Source organism: Haplochromis burtoni, unplaced genomic scaffold (assembly GCF_018398535.1).
Source record: "Haplochromis burtoni strain Fernald_Lab_line unplaced genomic scaffold, NCSU_Asbu1 Contig_131, whole genome shotgun sequence".
In the NCBI taxonomy this organism is placed as follows: Eukaryota; Metazoa; Chordata; class Actinopteri; order Cichliformes; family Cichlidae; genus Haplochromis; species Haplochromis burtoni.
Genome location: NW_024582492.1, coordinates 1,388,504 through 1,397,719, shown reverse-complemented (window position 1 = coordinate 1,397,719; position 9,216 = coordinate 1,388,504).

Below are 9,216 nucleotides of genomic sequence, written 5' to 3'. Positions count from 1 at the left end.
TCTATCTATCTATCTATCTATCTATCTATCTATCTATCTATCTATCTATCTATCTATCTATCTATCTATCTATCTATCTATCTATCTATCTATCTCTGTAGTTGAAGGGTTCCACGAAGCTGCTCTCAATTATTGGGCTACTCAACAATCTTGATACATAAATATCTTGATTACATAATTTCCAAGTACCATTCTGATAGCACATTTAATCACATTTCCCTTAAATCCGACTAAATTCACACCATTGCTGCATTTTTAAAAATATTATATATTATATAATAATATATTTTCATTCACATGACACCAGACTCAAAAGTACAGTTACATTCAAGAATGATGTAAATTATGCAGTTTATTGTATGTTATGTTAATGTATGTTAACATATGTATGTGAAATTATAAATTTTAACCCTTTCTCGTGAACTTTTCTTTTGATTTTTTTTTAATTCTGTGTAACAGTGATGATATTTGACATTTAAACTTAAAAGTCTCCCCACTGACTGACCACATAATAACAAATGTCCCAAAACTGTCTCAGTTCCTGGTCATTTTATCTAAAGGCCACAGAGCGCAGGGGAATCCTCAAAGTCACATACAAATTCATACATGAGTAAACCCCCTTCTCTTACCACATAGCAGTTGTCAGTAGCGTCTCACCCACACACTAACTTGCTATCTTGTGAAAAAGGGGAGAGTTTCAGAACGCTACAGAAGACCTGGCTATTTCTGATTTAGAGATATAATCAGATACAAACCACTGTTTTACACCTGTAAGCTATTTATTACACTTAGGTTTAGAATTTCATTTCCCGCAATGCCTATATTTATTTTTTCTCTCAAGTAAGCAACAGACTATTTATGTTACTTTCATTCTCCTGCACTCTTTACATGACACTGAGGTGGAGTTTTATGCCATCTATATATGGACAAAATAACGTCCAAGTATTAGGGATCAGGGATAGAATTAGTCCCACAAGTTGGTCAACATTTAAAAATATACTGAAGAGAAAAACTCACTGGCAACTTTGTTGCGTACACCTGCTTGTTGACACAAATTCAGTGAAACTCATTGCATTTAAGCTTATAGACATAGTAAAGTTGACCTGCTGAAGTTCAAACTGAGCATCATAATTTGGAAGAAAGGTGATTTAAGTGAGTTTGACTGTAGCATGGTTGTTGGTTCCAGGGACGGTGCTCTAAAATTTCAGAAACTATTGGGATTTCCCACACAACCATCTTTAGTTTTTACCGAGAATGGTCTGAAACACACAAAATATCCTGGGAGAAGTAGTTTTCTAGCTGTACTGAGCTGATAGCAAGGCAACAGAAACTGAAATAAACATTTTTTATAGCCAAAGTGTGTAGACAAACATCTCTAAATGTACAACACTTTGAACCTTGAAACAGATGGGCAACAGCAGCAGAAGACTACACTGGGTGCCACTCGTGTCAGCTAAGAATGACAAACTGAATTCAGCTAGCACAGGCTTACCAACATTGGACAATAGAAGACTGGAAAATAGTTGCCTAGTCTCATGAGTCTTAATTTCTGCCACCACATTCAGATAGTAGGGTCAGAATTTGGTCTAAACAATATGAAAACATGACTCCATCCTGCCTTAAAGCACACTTCAAGCTGAGTCGTTCCAAAAATGTGAAGTCAGCAGGCTGTTTGCCAACAATTGGCCAATCAATGGCGCCATTCAATGAGTCATTAGAGCGACTCCTTCACAAAAATCAAAAATAGGATTTTTGAAATGAGGGAAATGGCTACACAAAACCAACACCGTGGTCCATGAGTTTGATAAAAAGAAATAGACCGAACAGCAGGTAAACCATCGCCTCAGCGTCCTCCTTTGTTGTGTTCTGTTTGTGTCACATACAAATGACGTCACAGATTTTCAGACTCGTTGCTATAACGACCCCGTGCACATTAGGTGGTACTCAATGGAAATCAAGTAGCGTTGAACTGAGCCAAGCCGAGTACGTACTGGTGGAAAAGAGGCTTTAGAGCCAACTGGCCACAGTTTTAATGTCACAGCCTACCTGAGTACTGTTGCTGACTATGTCCATCCTTTTATGACGAGATAACATTCATGGCTCAAATCATCTTGAGTTCACTGCACTTAAATGGCCTCCACAGTCACCAGATCTCAGTCCATGAAGCTCCTTTGGGATGTGGTGGATTGTTGGTTGTTTAGCCAACAAAAGAGGAGCAACTCAATGAAAATATCATGTCAGGATGGACCAGAATCTCTAAAAATGTTGCCAGCACCTTGTTGAATTTATGTCATGAACAATAAAGGTGGTTTTGAAGTCCAACCATGTACTAGCAATGCATTCCTAATCAAAGTGTCCACTGAGTTGAGATTTAGTTTTATAGCCAATGAACTCATGAGCAATACAGGGGACTTTAAAGAAGTTTCAACCAAAAGGTGCTGTTTTAAAAAATAATAACAATTTGTTTTACAAAGGTTGCAGGAAAACAACTGAAAAAATTATTTAGCCACTGCTATGCAGTAATATTCATAAGTCTAAAACAGAAAGCTAAAAACGAACAAACTAGAGAACTGTTTTGTGATTAGTGACAATGATAAAGCAGATACTACTAACTAATCTTTGTCTTGAACAAGGAAAACAAACTATAAATGAGCCTTTCCAAAAGTTTAACATTTTATGACATTTTATGTGAGTTATGGACTTCTTAAACTACTTCTACAAAATTCCGTGGCTGTTGTAATTTCTTTCTAAATGTTACCACTGAAATCTGCATTCATCCAACAGCAGGTACAATGCTCAAGGAGAACAAAGAACAACCTTTTCACAGCCAGCTCAAGGCAATTAATTTGACTCTCAAAACACATATTTTGTATAGCCTGTGACTTTAACTGCAGTTTGGTCAGGTCACATAATTCTCGCTCACAAATGCCACTGAAGAAGGGTTTTTATCCCCACTGGTCCAGGGAGAAGCTGCCCCTGGGAATGTAGTAGTAACAGTGACATAAACAAGATTTTTTCAGGCAAGCGCAAAAGTCCACATCCGCACCACAAAAACATCTGTAGACAGGCAAAGTGCCTCATTACTGACAGAAAGTGTGTGTGTGCGTGTGTGTGTGTGTGTGTGTGTGTGTGTGTGTGTGTCTGTGGGGGGGGGGGTGGCTGAATTTTGTCACCTCAACAGGGAGATAAAAGTTGAAAGAGAAAGAAAGTAATGGCAATAACAGAGCAAGCTAGGGAAGAATAATTAAACCTGGAAATCCCCAAACCTTTCCTGCTCCCTTTGATTACACAGTACACCTAAAAAGAAACAGAAACAACAGAAATCATTTTGTACTACTGGCTGTTTTTCATGTGTGGGCCACCAGTACCGGGTAAAATATGGCCCTGCTTGTTGCTAGACAAGGGTGGGGTATCCTGTCGTTAGGTTCTCAGCTAGGGTAATGAATAGAGGCTTTTATCTTGAAACCACACGTGAACTACAGTAGAGGAAAGAATGTCAGGTTGGGATTTGAAGAGAGAGCTCTTGGCTGCTTTCTGGAGTGGGCAAAAACATTCTTCGTTTACAGCAGTGAATACAGCAGGGCGTTTATGAACATGCTCGGTCTTCCATGAGGGTAAAGAGACCAGCAAGAGACACCAACATCTGCGGGTCAAAGAAAAGTTAAACCAACACAGGCTCTATTCATCATGATTCAAGACAATACAATGCCCCTGACGTTCCCAGCACACACATCTACATATCTGAAAAACATCCCCCTTGACATTCGCTGATAATTATCTCTCTTTGGGCAGGATCCAGCTTATCATTTTAGAGCAGTTTCAGTGTCAGCAAGCGTACCCATTTGTACCATAAAATGGGATTTCTCATTACCTGAACCACTTAGCATGTTTGTCTTCACTGCACTAAAAACTGAAACCTGAACCGTTTATAAAAGATATGTTCGCTTTATTATTTGGACTTTTCTATTGCTATTTCTCACTATTCTCTACTCTTTAGCATTCGCAGCGCACTCACTAGCTCGTAAATTACTACTTTGTAAACTACTGCTTTCGTTAGATAGAAAAGACTCCCCCGCTGGCATTAAATTAAGAGGCTGTTATGCTGCTAAGGTAAAACATCCGATGTAACGCATAATGACAGCATTAAATTGATCCTTAAACTGAACCCAGCTGGCAGATGTGATTGGTGTTGACATACCAAGCGTACACATTTCAAATCTGTGCACATAAAATACACAGGAGGTTAAGATTATATGCTGTAAATGATTCAAGTTATTTTTATTCTTATTCAAGCGCGTGCAGGTTTTTAGCATTACAACATGACATTATCGAATCAGCTAATTTTAATAAACTTTAAGTAGATGTTGTGGCATCCAGTTCAAATTTCGCTGCGTCAGGACTCTGTGACATCTCTCCACTTGAACCGTTACACAGTGTTAGCATTTGGCATTATCCTATAATATTTACTTGTGAGCACAAGGCTGTAGGGTATGATAATGACCCAAAGCATGCTGTAGAAATCACACAAGTGTTTGTAAAAGTGAAAACTACGACCTGGTCATGTACGCTGCATCTCTGGAATCCTGTAAAACACCTTTGAGAAAAGTGTAGCAACACAAAAGAGCAGCTGAATAAACTTTCTTCCACAAAAGGCTCTCCAGGATTTTTTTTTCATGTTCAGGATGACGGAATTGTAAGCAATAAGAAGGTTGATAAGTTGATAGATTTTAAATGAAAAATGAACAGATTTTTTGTAAGACTGGGATCCCACTCTTAGCTTTTCAAAGCTTCCAAAATGTTATTTAAGTGTAAAATGAGATAAGAAATCATTTACTTATGCTAAAATCATTTAAAAATAATTAGTAAATGAATTAATGAAGAATATTTTAGTATTATTAAATCACTGAAACAGCTTATTCTTGACTTTTTGGGGGGAATGAGGACGACAAAGAACACAAAAAAGCACTCAGGGGACACACTTATCACCGCAGCCATTACCAAGGTAAGCATAAAAAAGACACACCAACACAGAACAGCATGTGCAATATATATGCAAGAACATAACATGCCTTAGTAAATGCAAATATAGGTTCCAAACATGAGTGATGTCACTGTGAGTGTATGGGTGTGACAAAAAAACAAGTTGAAGCATTTCACCGCCCTTCCCATTTCCATCTTCGGTCACCAGGAAGAGAGTCATGTGAAAAAAACCACAAAGTTTCCATGATGTTCGCTCTCTCTCTGTGCTGCTCTCTCTCTCTGTGCTGATGTTAATCCAAGCAGGAAGCTGTTCCAGCCTCTCTCACCACTGGACTGTTATTCTGTGGACTCTGACTTGGCCTTGAGTACTTCACAAAAATGAAGCAACGTGCACACTCAATGCCTGAGGAATCCTTTTTTTTCTCCTCACTGCTTTCTTGTATAATAGTTTTTCCCCCTATGTCTGAATTGGCTTAAGTTTATCTGTGTTCACTTAATTTATTTGGGGTTCTCTGGTTCTAACTATACAGTCTTTTTACAGTATCTATTATTCTGACGCACACTCGCTGCTCTCCAGAATGTCCTGAGTTATTCATGCAGTAAGCTTGGCAAGATAAAATGCTCAGAATTGGGAGGATTAAATTATAGCTATATCCATATTAAGCCTTTTTCTCTTTCCACTCGTACATGAAGCTCTCCATGCTCTATGACTCTATGTTTTTGGGATGATCAAGTAGAGAAGAAAGGAGTCACATGTACGTCTCCCCTTAAGTTAAATAATATTAAACACAAATAGCTGTCTATGTATCTGTGTGCATGCTTCCCTGTGTGTATTTATAGCAGTGACATTTAACTGCGTGAGGGGCCTGACGAGACCAGTCAATTCCAGCTTGCAAGATGGCCACTGAATGGTCTACTCAACCCACTCACACACGTTCATGCTACAGCAATTTCTGCACATCTATACTTTGTCAAATTCAAAAACTAACAAAACTTCAGACTTTAAATTTCAGACACCTGATGCGGTGCCCTTAAAGGAGCGGCCTACAGATAAAATATCTTCAGGGACTCAAATGATCATCTCATGTTGGCCTAAAATGTGTCACTGGAAAGTGTCTGCTGTAACTACACAACTACAATAAAAACAAAATATCTTTAGAATCTTGTCACACAACTTTATAGCTATACTGGCGCCACTGCTTCATGATGGCAGTGTTGGTATGTCATTCAGTCCACCACCGTTTGATGGATTGAAACTTAGTGAAAACATTCCCAGAACAATTAATCTTACTGGTTTCTGTGTTGTGCCTTTTAAAAAAAAACTTCGTCTAGATCCACCATCACATTTATCACGTGTTACATAAATACTTATTGTGTGGTGGCACACCATGTATAATGTGTCTCTATTTAGTCTGATGCAGCGCAGTTCCGAATAAGGACAGCAAATTCAAACCAGCGTCATACCAGCAGTAATACATAAATGACACCTTATTTCACCATATTTCAGCTTAAATAATTGTACAATATTAAAGCAGAAAATGTGGTAATGGTTATACTGAAGCAACTGGCCTGGCATTGCGGACAAGCACTGCTGGGAATTCACAGGTAAGGATGGAGAAAACAAAACCATTTTACCTGGCTAATGTCGGTTTAAGGTCTCACAGACCTAAAGAGCAGTTAGCAACACTGGTTGTGAGGGAGCTAGCAGATTGCCGCGGTCGCCAGTAGCTTGAATGTCAGACACAAACTTATCTGCAAACACCGTTTTATTTTACTAACGTGCCTCTGGAAAAGGACAATGTTCACATTCAACGGGAAACTTTCCTTTGAATGGTCTCTGTTTTGCATCACACTTTTCAGTTTTATTTATGGCTTGGCAAGTAGTTTGCAAGTCTATACCATGTAAACTACAGGTGACCACAGCAACCTGCTAAAGAACACAGCAAAGGAGATTTCCGGTGCAGCACCTCTTTGAAACTTTCATGCTAATGACTGCCACTAACCTCCAGAAGCCACCCACAGCTAGTCGAGAAATACATGTTTTTCACTAGCGACCAGTGTTTACCAGATGGTCACTAACCATTCTCTAGGCATAATGTGTTAGCATTTTCATTGGACGCAATGCATATTTCAGCCTGGTTAATTTAGCTAATAAGTGGTTGCTAGTGTTAAAATTTAATTTCTTTTTCAGTTAGGTTTACATTACATTACATTACACATTTTTAAAGGAGTAATAGTGATGTGTTGAATCTTGCTTTTCCTCATTTAGCTAAGTCTAGGACATCTTGACTTCTGATTGGCTAGTAAAGTCAGAACAAGGAAGTTGTGTGGTTGACGTTTGCCAAGAGTAAATGTACTGCTAAGTTTCTATCTCCATTTTTCTGTTTATAATAGTTAAGAGAGATTTAGTACCATATAACGAACCCTAATGTTACACATATAAAATGTGGCACACGTAGAAGAGTACCAAACGGGGGGGAAAGAGCTACAGAGTACTCACTCCCAGCATAATTTCTCCACATCATGTGAAAAATATGTGAAAGTGTCCCACTCGACCTCTAACCCTTCAACACCACATCTGATGGGTCACTCTGGCAAAGTCACTAGTTGATGAACATTCACTCAACACTATATAAACATGTAAACCTTAATGCTGGCAAGATGTGATTTTTAGTACCACGGCTTGTGTCTCATGCTCAGTTATGAGAACCTCTGAACACGTATCACCCAATTTAGTGGTTGTGAATTTATATGTTGTGTGTGTGTGGAGTGTAAAAAGTGATGACTGGTAAATGTGTATGTGGAATCTTGGATGCGGCACGTTGCTGGTCTCGTGCACTCGCTGACTTCCTTTCCCTGGTGGAACAACCAAGTTTCAGTGCCTACGGGTGAGTCATTAAGCACTCACACACAGCCACACAGGCAGATTGAGTTGGCCACATAGCACAGTGTCTGACTGCAACAGGTTTGTGTGGGGTATAAATATGTAACATTTTAATAAATATTACATACATGTTCTTCTCACTTTATCTGGGACAGTGTCTTTAAAAATAATGAATATTACACTGAGTGTAATTAAACTGTGGCTTCCTGCAGCTCATCCTACTTTAATATTATATTATTCCCTAGGTGAACATTTACTCCTCAGTGGTTAAAGGGACAGAGCTTCTTTTAGTTTTGCTGAAATGGACACGTACACATGAACTATTTCACCATCTTTCTACAATTTTTATTCAAATAAGCTACACTGTTGTCACATTTTACTCTTGCGCATACTGACTAAAATAGTTTTTCCAGTTACTTCAAGTTTATCATAAAGAGCGTTTTCAGAAAACATCTACAACAGCAAGTTAAAAGATTTAAGGGAATAGTTTGAGATTTTTACTTGCTGAGAAGTACAGTATACTGTGAGGAGTAATTAGCGGGCTTTAGTTGAGCTGGTAGGTGATATTTTTGCCTTCTGCACACAGACAGGCTGGTTCTGGTAAACTTACTGGTAGTAAGCATATAATCACAGCACAAACAACTTCTCACCTGTTGGCACGACACAAACAAAGAGTACACAAAAGGGCATTTCACAACTTGTCAACAATTTACAGAAGATCTAGATTTAGCATTTTCCTGTAATCTTTGCAGATTTTTTTTTCAGAACCATCCCCTAATCCCCAAATCTTAAAGGAATATGTGACAAAATAAGTTAATATGGAGCTCCCATGTTCATGTTTTTACTGTCTTGTGTATTTAAGGAATATCTCTCTCTATCATATGACCACATTGAAAGACCAACAGAAACTGTACGATAATGTTATCATTAAGCTAGATAAAAAAGGAACAACCAGACGCACATACGGGTTTTATCATCTGCTTCTGTCAGCATATTGTGTCTCAACCTGAGGGAAGTGCTGTCACTGTGTATCCACCCACGGTCAAACACAACACAACACAACACAACGAGTGAAAGACAGAGAGAGAGAAAGCAAGAATGTACATGTATGAGCGAGAGTCAGTGACGATGCTACTTAAAAGCCCTCAACATGACTCATAATTTAAACAACCTCAAACAGCTGGGGATCAAATCCAGTCTTGGCCTGAGAAAGCTGTCATTCCAATCTGAGCTGCTATTCATGACACAAGCGTTTCAATGAGTGTGGCAATAAATGTAGACCAGTTACGCCCGAATTGTACAGCTCTCACCCAAATATGACTGTTGCACCTGGCTAAGCTGACTGTGACTCA